General features: G+C 35.1%; 1 pseudogene; it reads right to left on the bottom strand.

The window, feature by feature from the left end:
* Nucleotides 1-95: 95 nt before the first annotated feature.
* LOC133199796 (uncharacterized) lies at nt 96-18,267 on the bottom strand (annotated as a pseudogene).
* Nucleotides 18,268-19,027: the final 760 nt, after the last annotated feature.

Here is a 19,027-nt window from a genome sequence, read left to right as displayed (position 1 = left end):
TTGACACAAAAATGTGTTAAAATTTCAATTTGTTTATTGTACGCTGTACAGCACTCTTGTACAATATGCATGCAATACACCGTACAAAATAATCACTTGCATATTGCAACTGAAAAAAAATTTCAATAATTCAGCCATTTGTGTAATCAGATAAAACTGTTGACAAGCTGCAATCTCCTTACAATGCCATTGTGTCCGTTTTGGTAAATATTATCACACTGGCAGTCATTTGGATCCTGTAAGTGTTCTCCCATGATGTAATCTTCAACTTCATCATCATTAATGATGCACATGTTGTGTAATATGCAGGCAGCCAAAATCATTTGGCAAATTTCTGTGGAGCTGTGTAAAAGAATGTCCTGCAACCGACGAAAACGTCCTTTTAAATGGCCAAAAGTACGTTCAACAACTTGTCGTGCACTTTACAGTCTCTTGTTGAAACGGACTTGCTGTAGGGTAAGATTTCCCAAGTTCTTAAAGGGGGTTATTAACCAGTTCCTGAGAGGATACGCGCTGTCAGCAAGAATATAGTGATCAACAAGTACAAGGTTTCCTGCTTCAGTCTCTGTGTATAGCAATGAATTTCTCAAAACGCGAGCATCATGGACACAGCCCGGCCACCCAGCATAAATATTTGTAAATTTCATCTGGTGGTCTACTACAGCCTGCAAAATATATATATAAAACGTTTTTTTTTACTGCTCTTAAAGAAAATCTCTTCATTTTAATAAGCATTGAGTTTATTTCAACATACTTAAATTTTTTTTCAGGTAATCTATTTGAAGAATCACTGAAATTTTTAATAAGTCAAATGGATATACATGTGATGTTTAGGGGATTATCAAAATGATCATTGATGTCCAAAGGTGAAAATGTAAAAACACTGGTACTATGATAATACCCCGGTAATTACTTTTTGCCAAGTTTAAGCTAACGCAAGGTTATGACATTATAGCATTTATGCAAGCAAGCTACTTTTACACTTGCTATTTACCTGTACTTGAATGGATGGAAATCCTTTTCTATTGTAAAAATCTCTTTCACCATTGAGGGCCGATGAAAGTCTTACGTGAGTTCCATCAAGGAATCCGACTACCCCTTGAAGCTTACACATGTTCTCAACTTGTAAGATTTCTTTTTGTCGCTCAGCATCTGGCCAACAAACCACCTTTAAATAGAACCATTAATTAAATCAGGTATAAAATCAATATAAATTGGAGGTTCTTGACATAAAATCAATAATTGAAAATCTATACCCATTCGTTGAAATCCATGAATGATACAGATGTATTATTATTATTTGATAGAATGAGTAAAAAACGTATGATGTATATTTTACCTTGTCAAAATTTATACATCAAAGATTTGTGCTGATCTATTTATTGTATAGCACACAGCAACCGTCGTTTAAGATAGTATATCTTAAAACATTCCTATTAACTTATCACACCTTAATGCTTATGAGAGTGAGCAACAATTATTCAAATTTAAGTGAACCACTTACTCTTGGTCTCAACTCTTGAAGTGCATCCAACACCCTCATTACTACTGCATGAACTGTTGATTTCGACAAGTTGAAAATGTGAGCTAACTCTCGCATTGACGACATATTAGACAGATACCACAGACAAACAAGGAGGTGTTTTTGAGGTTCTATGGCGTTGTAGGGCCCACTCCCACCTAAGAGTAAACTTCCATAAATTTCATGAAGAATAATTTCAAACAAGTTTCTTCTGGCACGATAGTGTAAGCGAAAATCATCAATGTTTTGTGGAAGCCCAAATTCGTCAAACGTTTCCATATAACTCGTAATTTTAGGAGTCCATTCGCTCTTCCTGAACAAAGACCAATATCTATCTGTTTCATAACGAGCAAAGAAATAAAAATAATCATCGTCTTCCTGCAAAAACTCCAAAAGAGGTATTTTCACTTTAATAATCGAAGAAATTTCGGTCAGGTTCACAAACCAAAGTGAAACTAAACTCCGTTCGATCAAGGGCATGCGCAGTAGCACTTACCGAACTAACCATTAGTCGGTGATCGAACTCTCCCAGAGCTGCGTAAAGAGGTATGGAGTATAATCAACTCGGCTAAATCTGACATAACATTTGAAGACATTTTGCTTGCTTGTAATAGTACTTTTGCCAAATTCAAAGAAAGTTTGGCTGCAAACAGAAAGAAAAACACGATATATTACAGAACAAGTATATTTGATGGTTGGGTTAAATATTGTAATCCATCTTTACTACGTGCTTGGAATGCAAATATAGACATTCAATATGTGTTAGACACTTACTCATGTGTAGCCTATATACTATCAAATATCAGCAAAGCCGAGGTCGGCGAACTCATAACAAATACTCAAAAAGAAGCACGAGAGGGCATTAAAGATGCTGCTTCTGCAATGAAATACATTTCCCAGCTATACATCCAAAACAGAGAGGTGTCTGCGCAAGAAGCCGTTTATAGAGTATGCAGCAAGCACCTGACAGAATGTTCAAGAGAAGCTGTATTCATTCCAACAGGAAGCAATGCAATTAAAATGAGTCTTCCATTAAACACACTAAAATCACGAAAAGGAAACAGTAAAAATATATGGATGTCTTCCATCATTGACAAATACTACGCTCGACCAATTGGACACCCATTTGATGAACAATGTTTGGCAGAGTTTTGCTCATACAGTAAAACTTGTTGAATCCGGATGTTGTGCATTCCGGCATGTTGTTCAGTCCGGCGTAATATTTTAGTCCCTTGAATTTTCTTTACAATTTATGTTTAATAAATGTTGTTCAATCCGGATCTTGCCTATTCTGTAGACCGGCCGCTATTTCAAGAACCAACTGCTCATAATTATAGTACAAATTATCTCCTCTAATCCCGCCACTTATTTTTACCTGTGCCCGCTGGTCATTAGAGTAGTCTCGCGTGGGTAATTATTGTCCCGTTAATGATATATCCTGTATCGACAGTTTAGATTTTAACAAACGTGATAAAAAAAAAAAATCATCAATGGCTCAAGTAAGGCGAAGAAATTCGCAAAAGAAAGACTGATAGTGATGGTTGCGTGTAGCATGTCTGTAGAAAAACCTGGAGCTAGACTTATTCATGACCTCCTTTCTACTTTCGTTTTGCGGGCACGACGTGCAATTCGAATTACTTCCCTTTGTGTCGCTAGTTTACAACGACCTTTTGGTCCAATATTCATTATAACATTTGAAATTAACAAATACTGTGTCTAAATATTCAATCATATTAATTTTAAAAGAAAGAAATTAATAAGGAATCTGTCCCTAACAAAATAATATTTACAGCTACGATGAGGTTTTGAAGTGTGTTTAAAACATTTCATGATTTTCAAATTAAATGAATGACCAAGAGATATAAAACTTAAACAGAAATAAAAATTCTGAAGAACAACAGAGTTCAAGACAAACGAAATAGACGATTTTTTCAAGTGAAACGTAAAAAATGACACATTTGATCAAGTATTTATTTACCACTCTTTGTTTATATCTATGTAATTTTTAACTTGCTAGAACGGTTCAATTTTCTCCAATCCGGATGTTGTCTAATCCGGCCAAAACTTTTGGAACCACTGGTCGCCGGATGAGACAAGTTTTACTGTATTACTCTTTCTTACCACGCTCTAGGCCTCCAACTTGTTCAAAAACAGGTTCTCAGCTATTGCATTATCAACTGCAGAATTGACTTGGGTATATTAAACAAAGAAAGGAGAACAAACATGCAGTTATTCGCTACCCTCGATTCAATCGCTTGAAGCAGCAAAATGACTACTTCCTTACACTTCTTCACTTGTATCTGGACCGTTCACGGTAGCTCAGTCGGTAGAGTGCTCGCTCCGTGATCGGGAGGTCGTGAGTTCGAATCTCGGCCGCGACTGACCTAAGTCGATAAACAAAAGGCCAACGGGCCTTATAGGTCACCAGAGTATCATGTACCAACTTTCCAACAATTGAATTTGGTTCATATTTTAAACCAGAGGCCATGTAATTCACAGTTTCGAAAGAGGCACTATTACTCATCATAATTACTCTGTAGATTCCTAATTATACGCGAGGAATTAATTATCGCGTAATTTCGCGAGAAGCATCTCTCGCGAAATAAAATTACTCGTTTTTATTTTCATTGTGCAGAAATCCATGTAAAATCAGTTGATCCAACCATCCATTCGAGAATTACTGTTCTCGCGATTTGACGTTAAAGGGCCATTTCGCGATATTAAGTACCCGCGTGAAATAAGGAATGTACAGTATACAGTTAGCATGATTACTTTGATTACTTAATACCCAGAGGCAGAGCAGAGGGAAAAAATGCATTTCCACTATATAATCAGTAGTGCCCCACCCCACAGGAACCCCTGACCTTGGGGCCACACATTTCTCAATTTTGGAAAAGGCACCCTTGCTCATCATAAATGTTTGAATAATACCAAAAAGCAGATTTCAAAGCATTAACTCATTTTCAGTATATCATCATTAGAGGACCCCCCCCCCACACCTTCACGGTTCCCCTGACCCAGGGGCCATGAAATTCACAATTTTGGAAGAGGTACCCTTCCTCATCTTAACTATATACTTAGATCATCGGCATAATACCCAGGAGCAGAGGAGAAGATTTTCAAAGAATTAATGCATTTTCACTATATAATCAATAGAGCCCAACCCTAACACCAGAACCCCTGACCCAGAGGCTATGAAATTCACTATTTTGGAAGAGGCACCCTTCCTCATCAGAACTATCTACATAGTTTATTGGTTTAATACCCAGGAGCAGAGAAATTTTTTAAAGAATTTATGCGTTTTCACTATTTAATCATTAGAGCCCCGCCCTAACACCAGAACCTCTGACCCAGGGGCCATGAAATTCACAATTTTGGAAGAGGCACACTTCCTGATTATAACTATGTAATAGTTCATCGGCTTAATACCCAGGAGCAGAGAAGATTTTTTAAGGAATAATGCATTTTCACGATACATTCAACAGAGCCCAGCCCCGGGACCAGAACCCATGACCCAGGGGCCATGAATTTCACAATTTTGGTAGAGGACTTAATGCTTATAACAATCGTGCCAACAGTTTGACTGCTTGATGTCCAAGAGTAAAGAAGATTTTGAAAGATTGCATTAATTTTAAAGGTTTTTGCCCCACCTCTCAGGCCCCAGGGAGGCAGGGACTATGAATTTCAGAAATTTTGTTCCCCTTCACTCATAGATGCTATATGCCAAAATTGGCTGAAATTGGTTGAGCGGTTTCAGAGAAAAAGCTGGAAATATTCAAATGTTAACGCACGACGAACGACGCATGCCGACGGACGAAAACAGATAGCAATAGGTCACTTGAGTAAACTCAGGTAATCTAAAAATGGGTAGCAACTGTTTCTTCGCCATGCGCTCGGCACTTTGAAATGAAAGTTGCGGGTCCTTCGGATGAGACCTTGAAAACCAAGGCCCCGTGTCTTTATTTTATATAAATGGAAGAACGGTGTCGCAAGCATATTTAGTTGTTTTTAAGTTAAAACTGTTATAAATATTTCCTTTTTAAAGCTTTATTTTTTGTTATTACATGTAACTAGTCGTCTTAATAACTGGATCTTTTTTTAATTTATTTTCTTTATGAACTACTTTCAATTTTTGAAATAAAATAATTTTAGTTGACTATATTCATTTATTATCTTATTTTGTACACCATCGCCTTATGGTTCAATAACTTGGAATAAAACGAACATATCAACAAACACTGTATAACAAGGATGGAAAAACATATTTTGGTTGCGTCGCCATAAAAGGCCTTTCTGTATTTATTTTGTAAAGAATAAGCGTACATATGTTTTTTTTTTCCTTTAAATTTTCCTTATTGAATACAATTATTATTTTAAATATTCACTTATCACACTTTTAAACAAATGAGATTGATTTTATAAATCCCTCATGCTTTCATTTCGTCTACCATTCTTTTTACGTTCTTGTCACTGTTGCTTCATTAAAAAAAACCAAACGAACAAAATTTTTTCTCTTTACCGAATGATCAAACAAACAATAAAAAATAAGTTATTATTTTTATAGGAATTATAATTTTTTTTACATAGATTTCTTAGGTGTTTGGCTTACTAGGAAAAATACATTGAAAGTTATCGGTAGAAGTGCACACAATTAGTAAAATATTACTTTAATTTTTGTGCGCGTAATTGTTTTCCTTTTACATAAATTTTCCATCAATGTGTAAAAACGGTTACGATCAAGATAACGGTTAAGACAGCTATAGTTCTATCTACAATGTATAAATGAATATAATATATATTGACTGCAAAGACAGATTTCCGAATTAAATAATGTCAAAATGTTAGAAATAAATAGTCCGTTTTCAATTAACTTGAAAATATATAATATGCAGTTATGCATGTCCTCAAAAACTTTGAAAATGAATAATTTGCCCACGCCGGGTGCCCCCCCCCCCCCCCCCCGTCTTGTTTCTTTGTCAAACTCGCACTAGTTTTATTGAAGATCTAGAAGAAAAGCTGACTGCACATGAAATTCTGTTTATCTGTTGACTAAAACTGATTCATTGTTGTAGACTTACTGTTTAAGACAGCAAACTGTTGATACACGTGTGAATGTAGGCATATCTGGACTAACGGGATTAGATACGGTTCAATATACACAGCTTAAGTTTTTACCTGTACACGTGTGATGACAATACTTGATTGAAGTTTTCAAATGGTTTAGATTAAATAACGAAAGTATAGAAAAACGTCAGTCTAGATAACGAAACCATGGCAAGAAATGTACAGTGTTTCTTTAAAAAAAAACTTAGATGAAGAAGTGCACGGACTAAGCATTTATTTTTTAAGATTAAACTGGGCTTTATGTGTAAATTCCAGGTAACATATTTTACCTGCAGATTTCAGTGAATAAAGCAAATGAAATGGGAAAATGCTTTGAATAAAAATTAATTCTGACATATATCCAGATTTTTTTTGATTACGTGTATTAAACTGAAAATTCCATGCAAAAATGTGGCGATCGAACTTTTTGACAGTATGTTATATTGGCGGTAACATCTTGAGTTGGTCAGAAGAGTGTAAACAAACACATATTATTCATATATACATCGCTTTTATTTATTTTTTTTCCCTAGTGATTGAGAGGTGTTTACATTTTAACATGTCCGCTTTCAAATTGGTTATTTAGTTCGTAATTTTTTTTTAAAGAAATTTTGTTGTTGTTGCTAAATCTGTACTCATGTCTCCCTAAAACTATTACTTACATGAATAAAAAAAATGATTTTAAGGGCTTGGTTTCGGAAAATAGCACTAATACATTTTTCAATGTGTCTTGGTTTCCGAGAACGTTCATAGAGACAAGAATAGGGTAGATAAAAGCTATGGAAATAAACGATAAAATATTTAATTCACTTTTATTTATAATAAATTGTACACGAAAATATTACGATGCTGCATTTAATATGAAAAAAATGTTAGTCAGGCCCAAGCCGATCATGCATAGCGAATAAGGAATCGCCTCACACTCTGTCGAGTTGTTTTGAAATCGTAACTAGTTTTGAGTAGTTTCCTTATATTAAAAGATGTAAATCCAGATGCATGATATACTTCATAATAATATTTTGAATCTCTAGGGTTATTTTCCATCCTTCTTTAACGGGCGCTCCGTCGAAAGAAATAAAGAAAATTACTTACTGTATTTGTTCATTGCAAGATTCGGAATGCTTTCGGGGTGTGGCTTGCATAATTATTTCAAACATTATTCATGTACGGTACGGTTTGCTTTGTGCACGGTACGGTACGCTTCTTGCACGGTACGGTTCGTTTTGTGTACGGTACGGTTCGCTTTGTACCTCGGGTACAGTACGCTTCTTGCACGGAACGGTACGGTTCGTTTCTGAGCTGTAGAAGCACATTTTAGGGTCTGTACCTCGGGTACGCTGAAAACTACCGTATTCTTCCTTATCGCCAGAAGACCTGCCAGACATAATAAAACTTGGAATCAATGCATGAGTTATGCTAAAAAGAAACATTGACACTAAAGATGGCCTTGTTATTGGGGCTTTTGGCACGATATCTGCTATAGAACATCAGGGAAATAACATTTAAGCCGTTTTCATACGAATTGATTAAAAAAAACTAAAGGCAGAAAAGCCATTTATGCCACTGTTTCAAATGAACATGGATCAGAAAATGCTGTCCATGTAACGCCATACGAAGATGCCCTCGTAGGACGGAATGCGATCAGAAAACAATTGCCACTTAAGCTTGACTAGGCAGCGACTATTCACAAGGGTTCAGGGATGACAACAACACAAGTTGTTGTATCGCTTCAAAAGATATTCCAACCAGGAATGGAATATGCGGCAGTAAGTAGAAAAACTACACTACAAGCGCTCAACACATTTATCTTGATACAGACTGCATTTTTGCATCAGCGGAAATAAAGGAATCACTTGATAACATGTCAAAATTCCTCAGACAAAATGCAGTAGACGACAAACACTATAGTCTGAAACTACTTTTACATAATACAGAAGGCCTTCTCCCTCACGGGAAAGACATTGAAAATGCTGGTATTGTTAACGACTCCCAAATTGTGTTTTTCACAGAAACTTGGCTTAACAAAAAAAAGACTATGTACCACCGACCTTGCTTCAAAACTCAGATATTCACGCAGTCTATCGAGAAGATGCATAAGCAAGTTCTGATCCCATTCTTCGACAACTCAAATTGGAGCCAAGGGGTGGAGTGGCGATATTTACAAAAGATGTCAAACATGTCAGGTACAACACCCATGTAAAGGACTTAGAGTATGCATCATTACTAGAACCAACAGCTTTTCCTTTGTTTGTGATATATATAGACCTCCAATATATCCGATGGATAAGTTTAAGGCCAACTTCAGCTCTCTGTTATCCCGAATCGATCAGGACCTGTTCTCCCCAGTGTTGATAATGGGCGATTTAATGACAATTACTTGGGAAAGTCATCTCTGAAGGCTTTGTTTACAAGCTATGGATACCAGCAACTTGTGAACAAGCCAACGACAGAATCGGTTCCTGTCTCGACTTGGTACACACAAAAGACTTCTCAGAAGATCCAAAAGTGACAATTGAACATTTGTATTCTGGTTTAAATGATGCAGTTTCTATTTAATTGTAACATTTATAAGCTTCAAACAGTGTCAAAAATTTTGTGAATATTCCTATGTAAATATGTTTGTAGTGCATTATCGCTTTCTTCTTAAATGAATAAGTTCTTGCATATGTTCGCTAATTGATTAAGGATAAGAATTAACATGAATCTAGAAAGAGATTATATAAATATAAAGTCCATTGTAAAGTAGAAGATATTGATCTGAAGGCACTTTTATTAATGTGAAGTAAGAAAAAAAGAAAACATAAAACAACTACACCAAAAAAAACAGTTGTGGTCTGCTAGGCGGCCTGATGAGCCTTCATATGGCCAAGCATTGATATATTAATAGAAAAAGACTAAGTCCCAGGTTGGACTTTGTTTTTGTTTTATTCAGCAGCTGCCATATCAAAGAACCCTTAACAGGACGACACTGATGTACATGCATATACATCAAAACACTAATGCAGGGCCAAACTAATATACTTTATGTTATAGTATACAAAAGTAAGGTAGAAAGTCAACAACCCCCACTCACATGGTATGCCGTGTGAGTGTTTTTTTTTTTATTTCGTACGCAAGAGGAACACAATAAGGAGTAAGGGAGAGATCAAATACAGTCACTCACATGGTACGCCGTGTGAGTGGTATTTTTTTTAAAATTAATTTCTTACGTAATGTCTAAATACCACCATTTACATGCAGGTGATTTTGTCTAATCTAATGAAGCTTATACGGAATGGTCACCTAAAGGGAAAAGGGAGCGTTTGGGGAACGTCTGTAACGGTCTCCGTTACAATTAGAACTACTTTACCTCGTTTTAGAAATTGTACACATGTAGAGCATGCTCTTGCGTGTCTAGTCAACTCAGAGATATACACCCGTATGCAGGTGATGAAGGTATATTGCTGCATAAGGGAAGCTGACGCTTGAAAAGTTAAAGTCATCACATTTATCATAAAGCTTAGTTGTTACATTACCATTAACATCCTTTTCTAGTAAAATATCCAAATATGAAAGAGATGTGTCATACTCTGTGGTATCTTTTATTTCAAGCTCACCGGGACATAGGCGTCGAAACCGTGGGGGTGGGGTGCCCCCCCCCCCCCCCCCATTTTCAAAGATAGGCATTGAAAATTGGGGCTTACCCTTTTCCGTTGGTTTAGCCACCCCACTTTCAATTTGCTTTCGACGCCTATGCGGGACATATCGTATCGATATAAGAATGGAAATAACCATTGTTAATTGACACTACGCCATCGAGATATATCTAAATGTCGAGTTAAAGGCCACAACAAGTGTTTAGGTTAAATTAACAATACATTGCAGAAAATTTATTTGGCCAAGAGAAAGTTAAACGGTTAATTCTGTAGTACTAGGACAGTCTTTATGGTCAAGGGCCAGGATTTCGAATGCTGGATTCAATCTGTAAAATGTTTTTCCATATCAACAAACCAACCATTGCTGAAAAAATGTAAAAGATCATCCAAACAGAAGAAGAAAGAGATGTCTAAATTGAACAAGCTGCAAATAAAATTGCCCCGACTTAGATATTAGACGAGATATTTGACATTTAGGTTAAATCAATGTTCAAGCTAAACATCACATTTATGATGTTTAAAAATTGCATCATATTCACCTTCTATGTCCATTTCGCTGTCTGAATTAAATAAAAAAAAAAATCCTGGCAGATAACTATGTTGGTAGATTTGCATGTGGCAGGTGCCTCTTCATTCTTTTCAGAAGTTATCAGCATTATCTTTAACTTCTCCTCTGCTAAATTCATGGATAGCTGTGTGATCGGTCGACAAAAAATGCACTTTTCATGTAAAAGATTTTGAATAAGTTATGCTTTATCTGAATTTTTATCGTAATTTTTTAGCTCTACTGGTCAGAGACCAGAAGGGCTTATGCGGTAGTAAGGCGTCCGTCGTCTGTCTGTCTATATACAATTTTTCAAAATGCTACTCCTCCTATAGTTTTGGTCTGATTTCAATATAACTTTGCACACAAATAGAGTACACTAAGATGCACAGTTCTGTGTATCGTTTTTTTCTAATTTCAATAAACGGTGTTGCCATGGTTACTAAAAATAGAAATTTCTGTGAAATACTTCCAAAATGCTACTCCTCTTACAGTTTTGGTCTGATTTCAATATAGCTTGGCACACATGTAGACTATAAGATACATAATTCTGTATATCGGATTTTGATTTCGATGAACAGTGTTGCCAAGGTTACTAAAAATAGACATTTTTTATGAAATACATTCAAAATACTTCTCCTCCTACAGTTTTGGTCTGATTTCAATATAACTTGGCAGACAAATAGACTACGCTAAGATACATAATTCTGTATATCATTTTTTTGATTTTGGTTGCCATGTTGCCATGGTTCCAAACAAATTGAAACTTCTTTGATATACTTTCAAAACATTACTTCACCTACAGTTTGGTATGATTTTAATATAACGTGTCATGCAAGTAGACTACACTGAGATACATAATTGTCTTAATTGTTTTTTGATGTATGATGTTGCCATGGTAACTAAAATCGGAGTATCTCTACAATTCTTTTAAAAGGCTAACCCTTCTACAGGTTTAGTCTGATTGCAATTCATCTTGCCCCCCAAAAAAGAGTAAAACAAGGGTAATTTTTTATTTATAGCTGTTGCAAAGTTTCCAGCCTAAGTGCTACTTTTCTCTTCCTTTGTCATACGTACAAACCAGTAGAGCTGCAGTCTCGACAGAGACTTCTGGTTTAATTTAGAGATTTGATTAATAAATTTTAATACTGAATTGAAATAGCTCTCTATTTGGAAGGATACACACCTTAGCGGTAATAGTACATGAATTCTTCAAGAATTTATGGAAGTTTATTTGTATGAATGTTTTTTATATTTAAATTCAACGCTTTATTAAACAAATTCCTCTATGGCATTTGTACAGCATCAATCTTCACTTACAAATCTAATTCTATGATTGAAAGTTGCATGATCAAATCCTTCTTTACTGATTGGTTGATAAGCGGACCATTGGTCTAAAAATATTGTGCATTAAGTAAAACACATTTTTGTTTTATACGTAGTAAAATGGCTCTACTTCTATTTTCGACTAACTGCAAAATGTATGTTCTTGTTACACGCTCAATCATTCTGAAAACCCAGAAATTTTTATTTTCCCTTCCACGATTACTGAACGAGCAGCTTTCATCGATTTACACTATGCTGGTATCAACTCCTTTTCCAAAAGTCGCAGAATTTTTTGGTAATGAATTGATGCATACGTCACGTCCCTAGATGACCGAAATGGCTAGTTTGACTGGCGTTGATGGATTTCCGGATAGGATTTTATTTTGTCGTATCACGACATGTCCTATTCAGCACGGCAGCGAAAAAACCTGAGGGATTCAAATATGGCGGATTTTGTAAGAATACATGAGAGGCTCTATGTGATATAGTGATGGGGTTGACATCCTACTCCTCCATAAAATCTATATCTGCACAGTATTCTTTTCCATCATCCTCACTAATTTGAATTGAACAGAGAGGCTTAAACAATAAAGATCTTTCTTTAACAAAATTTATAAATATTGAAATTAACGATAAATGATACAAACTTTCATCAAAAAATCTTGAAATAATAAATTGGGTCACGTTGACATAATTAAAATGAAAAAGTTTAACAATTGTTTTTGATTCAAAGTTTAATACAATAATTTAATGCAAACTACCATTTTTCAAAGAAGATGGGTGAACATGACGAGCGAAAAGCCTATAGTGTGACAAACATGAAGGTGAAAAATTAAATCTCAATTACATTAAAATTTTCCTTGATATTTCACTAAACATTAAAATATACTTTATATAGAATCTCTACAATTTGCAAAAATCCCTCAAAGATTGCAATTATTTGCCTATGAAATATTATACACACACTAAAGAGGGCAAAAAGAGTCATTTTCTCATACTATAACCCTATTTTTCGATATGAGTGGGTCTTCGCTCCTTTTTTTTGAAAGTTAATCCTCAACGTTTGCATGAAAATATACATTTTTTGTTACCAAATATATGGAGCAAAGACCCACTATACCTTAAAAATATTTTTTTGACACAACATTCGCATCTTTTCGAGAAATACTTGAAGTCCATTAAGTCAAGGGTCATATCACAAACATGATTTAAATGCCATTCTTCATCAGGACTTATGTAGTCTAGTGGTTAGCGTGCTAGTCTGGAAAGAAAATGATACTCAGGATTTTTATTGCTTAGGGTTCAAACCCCACGAATATCACATTAGTTTTTTTTCAATAAAAGAATAAATTTTGCGAGAAAAGTTTCCTCAGAAAAGTTTTATCATAATTTCATAAATTTCAATAATAAAAACTTTACTCTTAAATACTAAATTCACAAATTGAACATGATTTTTGTGTATCTGAAGCTGTAGGCTTTCTGCACGCTATGTTCGTCCATCTCCTTTGCATTTCTAGAGCTTGTGAGATATATATATATATATATATATATATATATATATATATATATATTACCTCACATATAGATGCAGGGGATGTTGTTAATTGCAGCGTGTCCAAATACTTCTTGGGATGAACAGCTGATACTTTAATCATCTCTCCTTAACAATACTGGGTTTCTGCATTCCTTCCAAATAAGCACACCTTTGCTGTTTTTTCCTTGTCTTTTAACAGTGGATGTTTAACAGCTAGGGTTCCACTCTGTATTTCAAAGGTGATACCTGAAACACTGGCAGGACATTTTATTGACAAATGTTCACAAGCACAAATCACTAGCTAGTCATTCTCTTCAAATAATATTTGTGATGATGCAGTGGATTACTACATTTATATCCTCACCAACCCTGAAGACTCCGTCTACAGCCTGGGCATCTGTATTTCATTTTTAAACATTATCTAAAATGACCTTCATTGCTACAACATTGATACATCAGTGGCAGGGTTCCAGCTCTCATCATCTGATTTATTACAAGACATTATGTAAACTGCTTGATATACTTGTATATATGTACTTGTTTGGGCAAGATTTTTCAATGAAACTAAGAAAAAAAAATTGCTGGAAATAAAAATTTTATTTATCAAGGGATCAATAAATCTGAAGAAAATAAGTGTTAAGGCATGAATAAAATTTTCATTTGAGGAAAGTGAACAAGAAGAGTCTGATGAGACTGTATGCACTTTAATAACAAAAGATGTATCTTTGTATATTCCAAAACTGTAGGAGGAGTAAATGTTTTGAATAAAAAATACACAATTTTCTATGTCTAGTTCCTGTGGCAACAACATTGTCAAAGTCAAAAATAAATAAAATGAATTATATACCTTAGTATATTGTACTTGCCTAGCAAGTCCTATTGAAATCAGACCAAAAATGTAGGAGTTGCATTTTGAAAAAAATCAGAGAAATTTCTCTTTTCAGTAACCATGAAATTAATGAATTTGATTTTTAACCATTTTCTGCGGCATTTTCAGGATTTTCTTGATATTGTTGGTTTAATCTTTAACTGATCAGAAAGATTACCAATACCTGTATGCACTTATTTACTCATCTGTGAATTTGCAAAATAAAACAGTACACAAGAATGAATGAAAACTTTGTTTTATTATGTACAAATGTAAATGTAACGTTTCCGGGTTCGTTTATGGGATTCGCCTGTTCTATCTGAACAATATAATTAAGTTAATTTAAAGATCTCAATCACAGATTTAAATCAGCAATATTTACAAATATCCCTGTCTTCTCTCTGGAGCGCACGCGCCTTCCAAGGCTTGAAGCGCATTCGCTTCTGACCTTCAGCCAAACCGTGTTATACAGTATATATAGTTCTATATACTCTAACAAAGTCCCGAAAGCCTATTGCAGGCACGTAAGACTTTATTCAGGTATTAAACACAGTACCTACCACGTTCGGCTTCTGTTCTGGACGGTCTTCTCACATCAGCCGCCAACAACCAACTGACTAGTCAACCCGACTGCCTCTTTATATATACCTTTCAGGTCACGTGATCTGCTGAGGACCGAAGGTAACAACACAAAGAAACAGGAAGTTAACACAATGCAGCTACCGAGAACCGTAGGGATGATTCGATCTTGATTAAATCTTCGCTACATAAACTTATACTTAAGCTGTATAATTTCAAGTTCACGAGGTAGCCGCATGAGGAAAAATTCTGGAACAAGGTATTCTCTATGAAAAGCCTCAAGTTGAGGTCACATGTAAGACCACAAGTCATTACTGACAGATATTCTCTCCACTGACATACCCTTTGGAGACCAGACAACAAAGTCGCAAACGTCTAATTCATACAAAGCTGACTGCATTTGAATCTGATAATAGTATTTGTGATTTCTATTGAGTCTCAAATTTCCTTGATTATCTTTAACACAACAAAAATTTCTACATTGCTTTGTTGACAGATTGTCTATGAAATTCAAGGGATTACAATTTCTAAGCACATATGGGCATTTGATCTCAACTAAACCCTTTGTTTCATTTATCAATGAATATTCCATCAGGACTACATCGAAGAGTAGGGTGTTTTGGGTTCAACCACAAACCCGTTTCCTGCACACTGTAGTTTGTAATGTGCAAGAGCATCAGATTCATGCCCATACAGTAGGGCTGTTGTTACAGGGGAATCTGACCACAGAAGTCTATTGACTAGACTCGTAATACCTGTTCTGACACATTTGATATCTTTTGCATTTGATGCTGTTACCCTGCACCATCTATTTACCTGCCAGTCCAGAGATAATGCCCGACCTACTGTGTTATCAAATACAAATGGGGAACATTTATCAGAACACATTACTTTTAAATTATCAATAAATTGTCTACATTGAGAATATCTACACCATAATCATCTACGCAGCACTGTTAAGGCGTACTTCGAGGAAATCAGCATAATATAAACGTGCATAAATACATACCTTTTTAAAATGAATTTTAATTTTGTAAAGGTACTATATTTTCTTATGACTTTAACATTCTTTGAAATAACATTGTATACCCCGCTATGTACTGAATTTGGTAGGTCACGTTATTTGATAGTCACGTGATAAATGCATGTAATGTGTACTGTATGTAGGTCACAAACAAATTTCAATATCGCAAGGGCATACCCTAGTTAAAATTAAAAATTAAAGTAATAGATTAATTCTACATAACTTGTAGTTTATGGAAAGTGCTGCTGCTTTAAATAGAATTCGCATTTTATTAGTTTAAATTTCAAGTTATCTTGCTAATGTCGAAATATGTGTGACCTTTACCAAGTATTTTATGTATTTATTAAGTTATGCTATCGATTTCAGGAAAGCAGCAGCACTTTTCAAGTTAAGGAATATGTCCATTGTGTGTATTCAAAAAATGGTCAAGATCTATTAAGTGTATGCCCTTGCGAAAAGGCGATTTAATGAGGCACCTCGGCGTGAAACATGCACACCCTGTAGACAAAAACGCGGTAGAATTAATTCAATACATTCTCTCGATATTTTTTAAATAAAGGCACTAAACAAACGTTTCAGATTTGTATTGATGGTCTACCTAAGATTTTCAAATAATATTCTGTTTAATAATAAAATGCATTTTTCACTGTGAAAAAATTACTTGATCCGCCTCTCATTGCACATAAAATGCGTCAAACATTACCATGATGACGTCATGTCGACAAGTGCATTGCGATCAGTGACTTCTTTATATTTTGCTGTGTGGGATTTAACTAGCGACAAAAATGAATGCAGTGGTAAGTTTTGATGTAGTTCATTACTCTTATGCAGTTTAGATTCGCAAATTATTTCATTTTCTGTTATTGTGAGGAATTGCTATATTTGTGTGATGTCACAGTAAACTTTTCCCGTATAAATTAGGCCCCGCCCCCTTTATGCAGCCTTAACAGAGCTGCGTATGCTGAAATTTTTATAATGAAAATCTAATAAATTTGTCCATCCACATTCTTGTCCATTCATGACTAAATTTGATAGAAATTCATTTTTCTTCATTTGATATTTCATTCTCCCTCAGTTCTTCAGGTCTTGGATCAGAGTTTAAGATATTTTTGGCTGAGGTTTTTTTGACGTTTAAGAGTTTTTTTCATGGACTTGTATTCCTTGTTGAAAATTGTCTCAGGATTCTTATTTTTTCTTCTACCTTTGTTCCACTGTAGTAGTTTGTCTGTGCAGGTAGGCAAGTCGGTCCCAAATTCAATAATGTAGTCCTCCAATGCAAACAAAAGAGCTGCAACATGAGAACATCTGCCCAAGCCAGAAGCAGAGCAAGTGCATGTTCCCTCTAATACTGATCTTGATGATTCGGATAATGTTATTGTACAGTTGTAGAAATGTTGTGAGTAGGAAGCCAACACTGATGCTTTAACAAAATAGTGTCCTTTACAACTGACATCATGTATGTTTTTCACATGACCACTCCTAAAGAGATTCATACCCTTAGTAAATGGTTTGCTAGTATGTACATCATCTTGACAGTCATCATCAGAGCTGTTTGAGTCACACTCTACTGATGCTACTGATTCCACAAGGTAATAGTAGATATACCCATGATTAAAATGTTTTGGTATAGACACAGATGGAAATTTCTTCCAGCCTTGAACTGGAACATAGGGAACTTGGTATGCAGCAGGTGTTGGATTCTTTTTAAGATTCAGCCATTTACCATCGTCAACTTTCATATCAATTTTAACATTGTTTTTTACAGCATTCTGGCATCTGCATAATATTAGGAAAGTCATTTAATGGCCAAAAGGTCAAAGCATGTGTTTGTTTGTTTGTTTGTAGATTTAATCATTTATTAATTTAATTGAAACGAAACATTACTGAGAAAAAAATGTTAATATTTTATTGTTTACGTAAATGTTTCAAGCGTGATACTCATGATTTTCGCTGTTTGCATAAAACCTTATCAAATATTGGGTACCTTTCTATTAATCCGGTCGTTTTCCAGAAGTAGGAAGCCCACGACATTTCAACCATCTTTTTAACTGAATAGTTGTGTGTTCCTCTACCGACGCGTGAACAAACTTTGCCCCGGGAATGTCCTGTTCCAGTAACAAATCAGCCGCCATCATAACTTTTCGTCCGAACCGACTACAGCGCCTCTAGCGAGAAACTAATATTAATTTATGCGCATAAATTATGACGTAAATTTCTATCGGTGCTATAAGACACAACAACGAACACTATTCTGATGTCAACTTCAATGAAGAGTGGCAGTTTACAAATACTCATCAATCGGAATTGTGGGAAACATTAAATGAAAACAATATAATAGAAAACCTATTATCACAATCTCAGCAACCAAACAATGACACAGAAATGACAGATTCAGATGAGGAAGACGACACTTCAAATCCAGCTGTGCATTTGTACGTGAAATGCTTACCATTCTCTATCCAGAGTTGTCGTTCCCCTTACGTTCCCACATACACCTCTGTCTACGCTTATTATACAATATTCTTGGAAATTTGTAAATTATGAAAAATTGTATTATTTGTCGTTTTTAATTATATTTCTTATCATTTAACTGTATTTATATTAATCTATTACCCTTAAAAGTGTTTTTAATTATTTTTTAATATTTACTCTGGAAAATAAATCGTTTTGAGGGATGATAGATTCGAAGGAAATGATAAATTATCTTTGTCAACATTTACAAAAATTAATTACGATTTTGATTTCAGATTTCACCGTTTAAAACTTGTACAAGAATCTTGTACAACGAGCGTTGACAGAGGTGTAGGTAGGGTAGCGCCGGTCAAATCTGGATAGAGAAAGAAATGCAGAAGGTCAACACTTAAAGCGCGCGCTGACTTTGAATAGGGTAAG

The sequence above is a fragment of the Saccostrea echinata genome, unplaced genomic scaffold (assembly GCF_033153115.1).
Source record: "Saccostrea echinata isolate AGI-Se365-2 ecotype Australia unplaced genomic scaffold, CSIRO_AGI_Sech_v1 ptg000036l, whole genome shotgun sequence".
Classification (NCBI taxonomy): domain Eukaryota; kingdom Metazoa; phylum Mollusca; class Bivalvia; order Ostreida; family Ostreidae; genus Saccostrea; species Saccostrea echinata.
The sequence above is the reverse complement of the archived record's forward strand: the minus strand, read 5'-3'. Positions and strand labels throughout refer to the sequence as shown.